Here is a 15,101-nt window from a genome sequence, read left to right on the forward strand (position 1 = left end):
TAATGTATTGTTTAGCCTCCATGTGTTTGTATTTTTTACAGTTTTTTTTCCTGTAATTGATATCTAGTCTCATAGCGTTTTGGTCAGAAAAGATACTTGATATGATTTCAATCTTCTTAAATTTACCAAGGCTTGATTTGTGACCCAAGATATGATCTATCCTGGAGAATGTTCCATGAGCATTTGAGAAGAAAGTGTATTCTGCTACTCTTGGATGGAATGTCCTATAAATATCAATTAAGTCCATCTTGTTTAATGTATCATTTAAAGCTTGTGTTTCCTTATTGATTTTCATTTTAGATGATCTGTCCATTGCTGAAAGTGGGTTGTTAAAGTCTCCTACTATGACTGTGTTACTGTCGATTTCCTCTTTTATAGCTGTTAGCAGTTGCCTTATGTATTGAGGTGCTCCTATGTTGGGTGCATATATATTTATAATTGTTATATCTTCTTCTTGGATTGATCCCTTGATCATTATGTAGTGTCCTTCCTTGTCTCTTGTAACATTCTTTATTTTAAAGTCTATTTTATCTGATATGAGTATAGCTGCTCCAGCTTTCTTTTGATTTCCATTTGCATGGAATATCTTTTTCCATCCCCTCACTTTCAGTCTGTATGCGTCCCTAGGTCTCTTGTAGACTGCATATATACAGGTCTTGTTTTTGTATCCATTCAGCCAGTCTATGTCTTTTGGTTGGAGCATTTAATCCATTTACATTTAAGGTAATTATCAATAAGTGTGTTCCTATTACCATTTTCTTAATTGCTTTGGATTGTTTTTGTGGGTCTTTTTCTTCTCTTGTGTTTCCCACTTAGAAAAGTTCCTTTAGCATTTGTTGTAGAGCTGGTTTGGTGGTGCTGAATTCCCTTAGCTTTTGCTTTTCTGTAAAGCTTCTGACTTCTACGTCGAATCTGAATGAGATGCTTGATGGGTAGAGTCATCTTGGTTGTAGGTTTTTCCCTTTCATCATTTTAAATATGTCCTGCCACACCCTTCTGGCTTGCAGAGTTTCTGCTGAAAGATCAGCTGTTAACCTTATGGGGATTCCCTTATATGTTATTTGTTTGTTTTCCCTTGCTGCTTTTAATATTTTTTCTTTGTATTTATTTTCTGATAGTTTGATTAATATGTGTCTTGGCGTGTTTCTCCTTGGATTTATCCTGTATGTGACTCTCTGTGCTTCCTGGACTTGACTGACTATTTCCTTTCCCATGTTAGGGAAGTTTTCAACTATAATCTCTTCAAATATTTTCTCAGTCCCTTTCTTTTTCTCTTCTTCTTCTGGGACCCCTATAATTCGAATGTTGGTGCATTTAATGTTGTCTCAGAGGTCTCTGATACTGTCCTCAATTCTTTTTTCTTTATTCTGCTCTGCGGTAGTTATTTCCACTATTTTATCTTCCTGGTCCCTTATCCGTCCTTCTGCTTCAGTTATTCTGCTATTGATTCCTTCTAGAGAATTTTTAATTTCATTTATTGTGTTGTTCATCACTGTTTGTTTGCTCTTTAGTTCTTCTAGGTCCTTGTTAAATGTTTCTTGTATTTTCTCCATTCTATTTCCAAGATTTTAGATCATCTTTACTATCATTACTCTGAATTCTTTTTCAGGTAGACTGCCTATTTCCTCTTCATTTGTTTGGTCTGGTGGGTTTTTACCTTGCTCCTTCATCTGCTGCATATTTCTCTGTCTTCTCATTTTGCTTAACTTACTGTGTTTGGGATGTCCTTTTTGCAAGCTGCAGGTTCGTAGTTCCCATTGTTTTTGGTGTCTACCACCAGTGGGTGAGGTTAGTTCAATGGGTTGTGTAGGCTTCCTGGTGGAGGGGACTGGTGCCTGTGCTCTGGTGGGTGGGGCTGGATCTTGTTTTTCTGCTGAGCAGGGCCGTGTCCGGTGGTGTGTTTTGGGGTGTTTGTGAACTTAGCATGTCATAGTGTTTTAGGCAGCCTCTCTGAATAATGGGTAGGGTTGTGTTCCTGTCTTGCTAGTTGTTTGGCATAGGGCGTCCAGCACTGGAGTTTGTTGGCCGTTGGGTGGAGCTGGCTCTTAGCGTTGAGACGGAGATCTCTGGGAGAGCTCTCGCTGATTGATATTATGTGGGGCTGGTAGGTCTCTTGTGGTCCAATGTCCTGAACTCGGCTCTTCCACGTCAGAGGCTCCGGCCTGACACCAAGCCGGAGCACCAAGACCCTGTCAGCCACACGGCTCAGAAGAAAAGGGAGAAAAAAAGAAAGAAAAAAATAAATAAAAAAAGAAAAAAATTATTAAAATAAAAATATAATAATAATAATAAAAAAAGAAGAGAGCAACCAAACCAATAAACAAATTCACCAATGATAACAAGCGCTAAACACTAAACTAAGATAAACGTGAAAATCGTAACAAATCAGTCACAGACAGCAAACCCCAAGTCTACAGTTGCTCCCAAAGTCCACCACCTCAATTTTGGGATGATTCTTTGTCTATTCAGGTATTCCACAGATGCAGGGTACATCAAATTGATTGTTGGGATTTAATCCGCTGCTCCTGAGGCTGCTGGGAGAGATTTCCCTTTCTCTTGTTTGTTTGCACAGCTCCTGGGGTTCAGCTTTGGTGTTGGCCCCGCCTCTGCATGTTGGTCGCCTTCAGGCATCTGTTCCCGCCCAGACAGGACAGGGTTAAAGTAGCAGCTGATTAGTGGGCTCTTGCTCACTCATGCTGGGGGGAGGGAGGGGTATGGTAGTTATAATTGGAATGCAGAGCAAGCCTGCAGCAACAGACACTGGTGTGACGTTGCAACAGCCTGAGGTGTGCCGTGTGTTCTCCTGGGGAAGTTGCCCCTGAATTACGGGACCCTGGCAGTGGCGGGCTGCACAGACTCCTGGTGAGGGGGGCTGTGGATAGTGGCCTGTGCTTGCACACAGGATTCTTGGTGGCTGCAGCAGCAGTGTTAGCGTTTCATTCCCCTCTCTGGGGTCCGAGTTGGTAGCTGCAGCTCGCACCCGTCTCTGGAGACCATTTAGGCAGTGCTCTGAATCCCCTCTCCTCATGCACCCTGAAACAATGGTCTCTTGCCTCTTAGTCAGGTCCCGAGTTTTTCCTGACTCCCTCCTGGTTAGCTGTGGTGCAGTAGCCTCCTTCAGTCTGTGTTCACGTGGCCAACCCCAATCCTCTCCCTGGGATCTGACCTGCGAAGTCCGAGCCTCAGCTCCCAGCCCCCGCCCGCCCCGGCGGGTGAGCAGACAAGCCTCTCGGGCTGGTGAGTGCTGGTCGGCACCGCTCCTCTGTGCGGGAATCTCTCCGCTTTGCCCTCCGCACCCCTGTGGCTGCGCTCTCCTCCGTGGCTCCGAAGCTTCCCGCCAACCACCCGCAGTCTCCGCCCATGAAGGGCTTCCTAGTGTGTGGAAACCTTTCCTCCTTCACACCTCCCTCCCAGAGGTGCAGGTCCCATCCCTATTCTTTTGTCTCTGTTTTTTCTTTTTTCTTTTGCCCTACCCAGGTACGTGGGGAGTTTCTTGCCTTTTGGAAAGTCTGAGGTCTCTGCCAGCGTTCAGTAAGTGTTCTGTAGGAGTTGTTCCACATGTAGATGTATTTTTATGTATTTGTGGGGAGGAAGGTGATCTCCATGTCTTACTCCTCTGCCATCTTGAACGTCACCCCTAATGACACTTTTTAATATATACTGTTGATTCACTAAAATTGAACTCATGGCCAGTAGCACCATAACTCATGCCTCAATGAAGCTTATTAAAAAGTGTTTTTTCCCTGTAGGGTACATAACAGTCTACTTTTGCTGAAGAACGCAAGACAGTACTTTAGCACTACACTTGGGGCCCATTTAAAGCAGCAAAATTACCCAGAAAAAGCACAAAAATGTGAAAAACATAGCACTACATAGATCACAAAATGATACTCGTTTATTGCACGAGAGCTGAAATAAGAAAGTCCAGCATGTCTTGTCTGACCTCATCTGGGAACATGAATGGTAGGTAACTTGAATTTTTTGCCACTTTGTGCATATCTGCAAATGGCTGCAAAAGCACCAGGACTTTTTTTTAAAATTTAATTTAATTTATTTATTTTTTATATAGCTGGTTCTTATTAGTTATCTATTTTATACATATTAGTGTATATATGTCAATCCCAATCTCCCAATTCATCCCACCACCAAAAGCACCAGGACTATTGATTTGGGGGCTACAAATAAATTTTAGCAAGTAGACAAAGTAACAAATATGGAATCTGAGAATATTGAGGAGTAGTTCTATATGAATGTGTATTTCCATGTTTAGAAAATATAAAGTGCTACACATCACAATCACGGGTGGCCCAGAAAATGTGATGAATGAAGTCTTCTCAGTGAGTGGCAGGACTTCTAGCAGAATATCAAGCTGCCTACTCTGCATGTTGTGAAAGATGCCCTGGGTGATCAGGAACTTGTAAAGAAGGAGATTAGAACATTGGCGGTAAGGTGGTATGATGCAAAGCTACATTTATGCACCTCTCAGAACACAGATGGGGGACATAACATCCATTCTCTGTGTAAAAGCTCATCTCCACTGCAGAGATCTGAATAAGCAGGTGGAAATGGTGACACCATCTGTAACGCCAGTCTTTCCCCAGGTACCCTGGCACCTGCTGTATGATTCTGTGTATAAAGTGACCCCAGAGACATGAGAATGCTATACACAGACTTTACAATTTAGCTACTAACAAGTGCCCAAACCACCAATAGCAGAGGCTAGAGCTGAGCCCCTGATAAAACACCGTGAGTGGATTAACCAGCCACCTGGAGACGGGTGGTTACATGGGTCCCCTTCTATTATGGAGTGATATATCACAGGAATAGATATGTATTCTGGATATGGATGTGCTTTTGCTGCCCTCAGATCTTTTGCCATCATCACTACTAAAGGAAAGCCTTATTCACACTCATGTTCTTCCATTTAACATGGCTTCTTACTAAGGCGATAATTTTACAGCACACAAAGTTTAACAATGCACTTATGCCCATAGGATCCACTGGTCTTATCACACCTCCTATCACCCAGGAGCAGCTGGCTTACTAGGAAACTGGAATGCTCTCTGAGTACCTGAGAGATGACCACCAATGTGGTTGGCATGCATCTTTCAGGATGCAGAACAGGCCAATACGTGGTGCCCTTTCTATGTATTTCCCTCTTAGTCAAATACATGGACCCAGAAGTAAGGGTCTAAATGAATGATCTCTTTCACTATTACATGAAATAACTGTCTTCTACAATGTGTGCATTGCTTCTTCACAACCTGAGTTTGATAGGTTGCAAAACACTTACATGAAAGCTGAGAATTTCCTATGGTCACTTGCATTCTTGGGTTATTGAGGAAAAATATGGGTTAATATATTAGCTAGCATGATTGATTCTGATTACCAAGGAAAGTCAGTTGTGTCTAGAATCTAGGGGATTTACTGGGTTTCTCTTAATACTCTTGTATTCAATAACATATACCAATGGAAGACTGTGACCATTCAATAAAGACAGGACGAATAAGGACTGAAATTCTGTGACAGCTCATTTATAAAATGGAAATAATAAGAGTACAGTTATCTCACGGAAAGGTGATCAAACTAAGTTAGATGCAAGACATTAATGACAGCACTAGAATATGGCATGCACCATATTTTTTGTTTTTCCTTCCATAGAGCAAGCTCCCTGAGGGCAGGAATAGAGTTTGTGTGTGTGTGTGCATATGTGTGTGTGTGTTATATGTGTATATATATTCTGGTAGGTTTTCACTAATAGGTTTTCAAAACCTTGAATGGATAAACGAATTAGTTAATATATAAAATAATGTACCAGTATTTAACTTGAACATATTCCCAGCAATATGTCTGGAAAACTGAATATAGTAGGAAGTTGGGTAAGGTGGAGCAGCTGTTTAGGAAAGTGCTTTTCCACATTTGTACGTTATTAGCCAGTAACTCACCTCCCCTCCTACTTGCCTATTCTACTGTGTCCCTCTCTACCTGTTACCAGAGAAATACCTCCCGACCTGACCACTGGTCTTTCACTATATCTGTTGCTTCTCTCAAGTTTGCCTCCTTCTTACATAACATTAATTTCCATACTCATCCCTTCAGTAACTTTCATAAACAGCAATTGCTCTTGGCTAGTAATTTTAGATTATTCTCTATTTTAGAAAATTCTATTATTCTTTTAATTCAGAAAGTAGGTTTTGTGTTCTTTCGCCTTTGTAGGCACTCTTAAAATGATGTTTTATAGTGAGTTCAATTACTGTGATGTGAGGAAGAATGTTCTTGATTTTTTTATATACTGAAAATAAAAAAGAATGAAAAAATGAAGAAGAAATGAAACAACGTGTGCAGAAGATGCACATCTGTAACGTTCCCACAGTCATGGCCCAAACTGCAGTGAATTAAGGTGAGGATTTTAAGCTCATCCTCTTTACTTGGACTGGAACAGCAGTTCCATAAAAATGTTCTGTACCTGAAAAGGATGAAGTTAGCGGTAAATCGGGCCTCAGCTAAGACTGTGAGAAATAACAACTTTGTTCTCTATTTTGAATTAGAGTCTTTAAAAAAATAATCTGCAATCATATCCTCCAAAGCCTCTATAGTCCTTTCAGTCTTCTCTGTTTTACGTAATCTTCTCTCCATCATCTTGGGCAATCTTTCATTTGGGCACATACCAATTCTCCTCTTCCCTCATTTGCACAAACACATGGAGACCAATTATTGAATATGTTTTGCTTTCTCCTTTATTCTCCGCTTCTAAACCTCAATCACCATTCTTAAGAGAACCCTCTCTTTCTATCGGTGTTGATTACCACAAACAAGAAAATCATTGCCTTTGTTCAGAGAAGAAGGTTATACGTAAGTTATTATAATTCACAAAAATATTAAATTGTGTTGTTGAATGACTTCTCGTTTGTTTCTTTGATTTTATGATTTAGTAGCCAAGGTTTCCCTTTTTTTTTTTTTTGCTGGATCATATGGTAGTTCTATTTTTAATTTGTTGAGGGACCTTCATATTGTTTTCCATAGCAGCTGCACCACAAGGTTTCTAATTATCAAATTGAACTGTTGCTTTTAGATGTTTCTGAGGTGTCTCATTTTCTTGGTTACATTATGCTCTAGTCACCTTGCCTTGTTTCTCCTGCTGTCTTTTCTTTCTTTCTTTTTTATTTTTTTGGACAATTAGGACAATATTTATGAAACAAATATATCATTTATAGGACGATAGCTGGAGGGAAATGTACCTGTCCAAAGTAAATTGCCAGTTTTCATGATTCATCATTCCCACGCCCTATTTCCCTGGCAAAAACCCCATTAATATCATCCTAAGAAAGTGAGCATTTCTGTGAATCATAAATTATGTGTTTTTTCATTTCCTATGAAAGACTACTTACAGGAATTGTTTTGTTTTGTTTTTTAAATTTTTTATTATTTTTTTTTTTGGCTGCATTGGGTCTTCACTGCTGTACACAGGCTTCCTCTAGTTGTGGCGAGCAGGGGCTACTCTTCATTACGGTGCACAGGCTTTTCATTGTAGTGGCTTCTCTTGTTGTGGAGCATGGGCTCTAGGCGCACGAGCTTCAGTAGTTGTGGCATGCGGGCTCAGTAGTTGTGGCTCATGGGCTCTACAGCGCAGACTCAGTAGTTGTGGCACACAGGCTTAGTTGCTTTTCAGCATGTAGGATCTTCCCAGACCAGGGATTGAACCAGTGTCCCCTGCATTGGCAGGCAGATTCTTTTTTGTTTTTTTAATGAATTTAATTTTATTTATTTTTTTATACAGCAGGTTCTTATTAGTCATCCATTTTATACACATCAGTGTCTACATGTCAATCCCAATCTCCCAATTCATCCCACCACCAGCCCCCGCCGCTTTCCCCCCTTGGTGTCCATACGTTTGTTCTCTACATCTGTGTCTCTATTTCTGTCCTGCAAACCTGTTCATCTGTAACATTTTTCTAGGTTCCACATACATGCGTTAATATATGATATTTGTTGTTCTCTTTCTGACTTACTTCACTCTGTATAACAGTCTCTAGATCCATCCACGTCTCTAAAAATGACCCAATTTCGTTCCTTTTTATGGCTGAGTAATATTCCATTCTATATATGTACCACATCTTCTTTATCCATTCGTCTGTTGATGGGCATTTAGGTTGCTTCCATGACCTGGCTATTGTAAATAGTGCTGCAATGAACATTGGGGTGCATCTGTCTTTGTTAATTATGGTTTTCTCTGGGTAGATGCCCAGTAGTGAGATTGCTGGGTCATATGGTAAATCTATTTTTAGTTTTTTAAGGAACCTCCATACTGTTCTCCATAGTGGCTGTATCAGTTTACATTCCCACCAACAGTGCAAGAGGGTTCCCTTTTCTCCACACCCTCTCCAGCATTTGTTGTTTGTAGATTTTCTGATGATGCCCATTCTAACTGGTGTGAGGTGATACCTCATTCTAGATTTGATTTGCATTTCTCTAATAATTATTGATGTTGAGCAGCTTTTCATGTGCTTCTTGGCCATCTGTATGTCCTCTTTGGAGAAATGTCTATTTAGGTCTTCTACCCATTTTTGGATTGGGTTTTTTGTTTCTTTAATATTGAGCTGCATGAGCTGTTTATATATTTTGAAGATTAATCCTTTGTCCGTTGATTTGTTTGCAAATATTTTCTCCCATTTTGAGGGTTGTCTTTTCATCTTGTTTATGGTTTCCTTTGCTGTGCAAAAGCTTTGAAGTTTCATTAGGTCCCATTTGTTTATTTTTGTTTTTATTTCCATTAATCTAGGAGGTGGATCAAAAAAGATCTTGCTGTGATTTATGTCAAAGAGAGTTCTTCCTATGTTTTCCTCTAAGAGTTTTAGAGTGTCCAGTCTTACATTTAGGTCTCTAATCCATTTTGAGTCTATTTTTGTGTATGGTGTTAGGGAGTGTTCTAATTTCATTCTTTTATATGTAGCTGTCCAGTTTTCCCAGCACCACTTATTGAAGAGACTGTCTTTTCTCCATTGTATATCCTTGCCTCCTTTGTTATAGATTAGTTGACCATAGGTGCGTGGGTTTATCTCTAGGCTTTCTATCCTGTTGCATTGATCTATATTTCTGTTTTTGTGCCAGTACCATATTTTCTTGATTACTGTAGCTTTGTAGTATAGTCTGAAGACAGGGAGTCTCATTCCTCCAGCTTCGTTTGTTTCCCTCAAGACTGCTTTGTCTATTTGGGGTCTTTTGTGTCTCCATACAAATTTTAAGATTTTTTGTTCTAGTTCCGTAAAAAATGCCATTGGTGATTTGATAGGGATTACATTGAATCTTTAGATTGCTTTGGGTAATATGGTCATTTTCACAATATTGATTCTTCCAATCCAAGAACATGGTATAGCTCTCCATCTGTTGGTATCATCTTTAATTACTTTCATCATTGTCTTATACTTTTCTGCATACAGGTCTTTTGTCTCCCTAGGTAGGTTTATTCCTAGGTATTTTATTCTTCTTGTTGCAATGGTAAATGGGAGTGTCTCCTTAATTTCTCTTTCAGATTTTTCATCATTAGTGTATAGGAATGCAAGAAATTTCTGTGCGTTAATGTTGTATCCTGCAACTTTACCAGATTCATTGATTAGCTCTAGTAGTTTTCTGGTGGCATCTTTATGATTCTCTATGTATAGTATCATGTCATCTGCAAACAGTGGCAGTTTTACTTCTTCTTTTCCAACTTGTATTCCTTTTATTTCTTTTTCTTCTCTGATTGCCATGGCTGGGACTTCCAAAACTATGTTGAATAATAGTGGTGAGAGTGGACATCCTTGTCTTGTTCCTGATTATAGAGGAAATACTTTCAGTTTTTCACCACTGAGAATGATGTTTGCTGTGGGTTTGTCGTATATGGCCTTTATTATGTTGAGGTAGGTTCCCTCTATGCCCACTTTCTAGAGAGTTTTTATCATTAATGGGTGTTGAATTTTGTCAAAAGCTTTTTCTGCATCTATTGAGATGTTCATATGGTTTTTCTTCTTCAGTTTGTTAATATGGTGTATCACATTGATTGATTTGCGTATATTGAAGAATCCTTGCATCACTGGGATAAATCCCACTTGGTCATGGTGTACGATCCTTTTAATGTGTTGTTGGATTCTGTTTGCTAGTATTTCGTTGAGGATATTTGCATCTATATTCATCAGTGATATTGGCCTGTTATTTTCTTCTTTTGTATTATCTTTGTCTGGTTTTGATATCAGTATGATGGTAGCCTCATAGAATGAGTTTGGGAGTGTTCCTTCCTCTGCAATTTTTTGGAAGAGTTTGAGAAGGATGGTGTTAGCTCTTCTCTAAATGTTTGATAAAATTCGCCTGTGAAGCCATCTGGTCCTGGACTTTTGTTTGTTGGAAGATTTTTAATCACAGTTTCAATTTCATTACTTGTGATTGGTCTGTTCATATTTTCTGTTTCTTCCTGGTTCAGACTTCGGAGGTTATACCTTTCTAAGAATTTGTCCATTTCTTCCAGGTTGTCCATTTTATTGGCATAGAGTTGCTTGTGGTAGTTTCTTAGGATGCTTTGTATTTCTGTGGTATCTGTTGTAACTTCTCCTTTTTCATTTCTAATTTTATTGATTTGAGTCCTCTTCCTCTTTTTCTTGATGAGTCTGCCTAATGGTTTTTCAATTTTGTTTATCTTCTCAAAGAACCAGCTTTTAGTTTCCTTGATCTTTGCTATTGTTTTCTTTGTTTCTATTTCATTTATTTCTGATCTGATCTTTATGATTTCTTTCCTTCTGCTAACTTTGGGCTTTGTTTGTTCTTCTTTCTCTAGTTCCTTTAGGTGTAAGATTAGATTGTTTATTTGAGATTTTTCTTGTTTCTTGAGGTAGGATTGTATTGCTATAAACTTCCCTCTTAGAACTGCTTTTGCTGCATCCCATAGTTTTTGGATCGTCGTGTTTTCATTGTCATTTGTCTCTAGGTATTTTTTGATTTCCTCTTGGATTTCTTCAATGATCGCTTGGTTATTTAGTAACGAATTGTTTAGCCTCCATGTGTTTGTGGTTTTTACGTTTTTTTCCCTGTAACTGATTTCTAATCTCATAGCGTTGTGGTCAGAAGGGATGCTTGATATGATTTCAATTTTCTTAAATTTACTGAGGGTTGACTTGTGACCCAAGATGTGATCTACCCTGGAGAATGTTCCGTGTGCACTTGAGAAGAAAGTGTAATCTGCTGTTTTTGGATGGAATGTCCTATAAATATCAATTAAGTCTAACTGGTCTATTGTGTCATTTAAAGCTTGTCTTTCCTTATTAATTTTCTGTTTGGATGATCTGTCCATTGGTTATTTGTCATTTTTCCCTTGCTGCTTTCAGTAATTTTTCTTTGTTTTTAATTTTTGCCAGTTTGATTACTCTGTGTCTTGGCATGTTTCTCCTTGGGTTTATCCTGTATGGGTCTCTCTGCACTTCCTGGACTTGCGTGGCTATTTCCTTTCCCATGTTAGGGAAGTTTTCAACTGTAATCTCTTCAAATATTTTCTCTGGTCCTTTCTCTCTCTCTTCTCCTTCTGGGACCCCTATAATGTGAATGTTGTTGCGTTTAATGTTGTCCCAGAGGTCTCTTAGGCTGTCTTCATTTCTTTTCTTTCTTTTTCTTTATTCTGTTCCACAGCAGTGAATTCCACCATTCTGTCTTCCAGGTCACTTATCCATTCTTCTGCCTCAGTTATTTTGCTATTGATTCCTTCTAGTGTAGTTTTCATTTCAGTTATTGTATTGTTCATCTCTGTTTGTTTGTTCTTTAATTCTTCTATGTCTTTGTTAAACATTTCTTGCATCTTCTCAATCTTTGCCTCCATTCTTTTTCTGAGGTCCTGGATCATCTTCACTATCATTTTTCTGAATTCTTTTTCTGTAAGGTTGCCTATCTCCACTTCATTTAGTTGTTTTTCTGGCGTTTTATCTTGTTCCTTCATCTGGTACATAGCCCTCTGCCTTTTCATCTTGTCTATCTTTCGGTGAATGTGGTTTTTTGTTCCACAGGCTGCAGGATTTTAGTTCTTCTTGCTTCTGCTGTCTGCCCTCTGGTGGATGAGGGTATCTAAAAGGCTTGTGCAAGTTTCCTGATGGGAGGGGCTGGTGGTGGATAGAGCTGGTTCTTGCTCTAGTGGGCAGAGCTCAGTAAAACTTTAATCCGCTTGTCTGCTGATGGGTGGGGCTGGGTCCCCTCCCTATTGGTTGTTTGGCCTGAGGTGACCCCACACTGGAGCCTACCCGGGCTCTTTGGTGGGGCTAATGGCGGACTCTGGGAGGGCTCATGTCAAGGAGTACTTCCCAGAACTTCTGCTGACAGTGTCCTTGTCCTCATGGTGAGAAAGAGCCACCCCCTGCCTCTGCAGGAGACCCCCCAACACTGGCAGGTAGGTCTGGTTCAGTCTCTATCAGGTCACTGCTCCTTCCTCTGGGTCCCGATGCAGACACTACTTTGTATGTGCCCTCCAAGAGTGGAGTGTCTGTTTCCCCGAGTCCTGTCAAAGTCCTGCAATCCAATCCCGCTAGCCTTCAAAGTCTGATTCTCTAGGAATTCCTTCTCCCGTTACCGGACCCCCAGGCTCGGAAGCCTGACGTGGGGATCAGAACCTTTACTCCAGTGGTTGGACTTCTGTGATATCAGTGTTCTCCAGTGTGTGGGTCACCCACCCAGCAGTTTTGGGATTTGATTTTATTGTGATTGCGCCCCTCCTACCGTCTCATTGTGGCTTCTCCTTTGTCTTTTGATGTGGGGTATCTTTTTTGGTGAGTTCCAGTGTCTTCCTGTTGATGATTGTTCAGCAGTTAGTTGTAATTCCAGTGTTCTCACAAGAGGGAGTGAGAGCACGTCCTTCTATGCTGCCATCTTGAACCCATCTCTCCTGTTTCGTTTACATTTTGATTCCTGCATAGAGATGAAGTAATGGTCTATCAGAATCTATTTAGACTTGTCTGGAATGGGTAGGGTTTAAAGATTCTTTGAAATTTAACCTTAAAAGTAGGCAAGCCCTTTTTGTCAGGTTTCTCTCCAGGCAAGACTGGCAAACTAGTAGTTTTATTATTAAAAAGACTCTTATATTTCTACACTTAGCCCTAAATTGTCTGTTGAACTCCAAATTAACAAACCCAACGCCATGGTAGACAATTTCATTGTATATTGCAGACATGTAAAATTAGTATATCGCAAACCAGACTCATTATGTCTTTTTAACCAATGCTATCTTACACCCTCTAAAAATATTCAATTTACTATGTTCTTGTTGGAATCAAAATCTAACTAGGTTAGATAAGAAGTTCCTCAACTTGATAAAAATATCTACAAAAAACCTAGAGCTAACATCACACTTAATGTTGAGAAACTCAAAGTTTTCTCACTAAGGTCAGGAACAAAGTGAGGATGCCCCTCTCACCTCTCCTTTTTAACACTGTAATGGAAGATCTAACTAACACAATATGACAAGAAAAATAAATAAAAGTATACATATTGGTAAGAAGACTATTTTTGTTCATAGATGACATGATCATTTATGTAGCAATTTCAAAATGCAGTTGATTTGAAAAATGTGGGTTTGAACTCTGCAGGTCCACTTATATTCAGATATTTTTCAGTAGTAAATACTGGGCTTTCCTGGTGGTGCAGTGGTTAAGAATCTGCCTGCCACTGCAGGGGACATGGGTTAGAGCACTGGTCCAGGAAGATCCCACATGCCATGGAGCAACTAAGCCCATGCACCACAACTACTGAGCCCACATGTCACAACTACTGAAGCCTAGAGCCTGTGCTCCACAATAAGAGAAGACACCACAATGAGAAACCCACACACCACAACGAAGAGTAGCCCCCACTTGCCGCAACTGCCCCACTCGCCGCAACTAGAGAAAGCCTGTGTGCAGCAACAAAGATCCAAAGCAGCCAAAAATAAATAAATAAAATAAATTTTTTTTTAAAGTTTAAAAAACAGTAAATACTGTAGCACTAATTGAATCTGAACATGTTGAGGAACCATGAATAAAGAGGGCCTACTTTATGTTAAACATGGATTAACCCTTGTGTTGTTCAGGGTCAACTGTAATTGGCAAACAAACTCCTGGGACTAATAAGTGATTATCACACGATACAAAGTTAATGTATAAAAGTCAATTGCTCTCCCATATACCAGCAATGAGCAAGTGAAATTTGAAATTAAAACCACACTACCATTTATATTAGCACCCCACAAAGTGAAATGCTTGGATATAAATCTAACAAAATATGTACAAGATCTATATGAGGAAAACTATAAAACTCTGATGAACAAAATCAAATAAGAACTAAAGTAATGGATGTATATTCCATATTTGTGGGTAGGAAGACTCAAGATTGCCAAGATTTCATTTCCTTCCAAACTTATCTATTGATTCAGTGTGATGCTAATCAAAATCTCAGGAAGTTATTTTGTGGATATCAGCAAATTGACTCTAAAGTTTATAGCAAAAATAAAAGAGCCAGAATAGCCAACAGAATATTTAAGGCGAAAAACAAAGTTGGAGGCTTGACATTACCAGATCTAAAAATTTACTAAAAATATACAGTAATCAAGACAGTATGGTATTGGTGAAAGAACAGACAAATAGATCAGAGCAATAGAACTGAGAGCCCAGAAGTAGACCCACATAAATATAGTCAACTGATGTTTGATAAAGGACCAAAAAGAATATAATGGTACAAAAATAGTATTTTCAACAAATAGTGCTGGAACACCTAGACGTCTACATGCAACTGACTTATCTGTTCTAAATCTCTGAGAATTTCAGTTACTATCAAGATAAACTCCCAAAGTCCAAACTCCCAGGAGGGCACTTTATCATAGGTCCTACACCACCTGCACCTGCTATTGTATAGTCTATGTCTTTGATCCATCCAAACTTGAGTGTTCCCCACTTATGCTATGCTCATGCTGATCTGTCCTTCTTTTGACATTTCATTCCATAACATCTCTGCATGGTTTCATCCTCACTCACCTCTAATAATCAAACCACATATGGAATTATGCTGGAATTTCCCAGAAATAAGACTATGTAGCATATTGCATAATAATGATTCCTAGATGTTTG

The sequence above is a fragment of the Eubalaena glacialis genome, chromosome 17 (assembly GCF_028564815.1).
Source record: "Eubalaena glacialis isolate mEubGla1 chromosome 17, mEubGla1.1.hap2.+ XY, whole genome shotgun sequence".
Classification (NCBI taxonomy): domain Eukaryota; kingdom Metazoa; phylum Chordata; class Mammalia; order Artiodactyla; family Balaenidae; genus Eubalaena; species Eubalaena glacialis.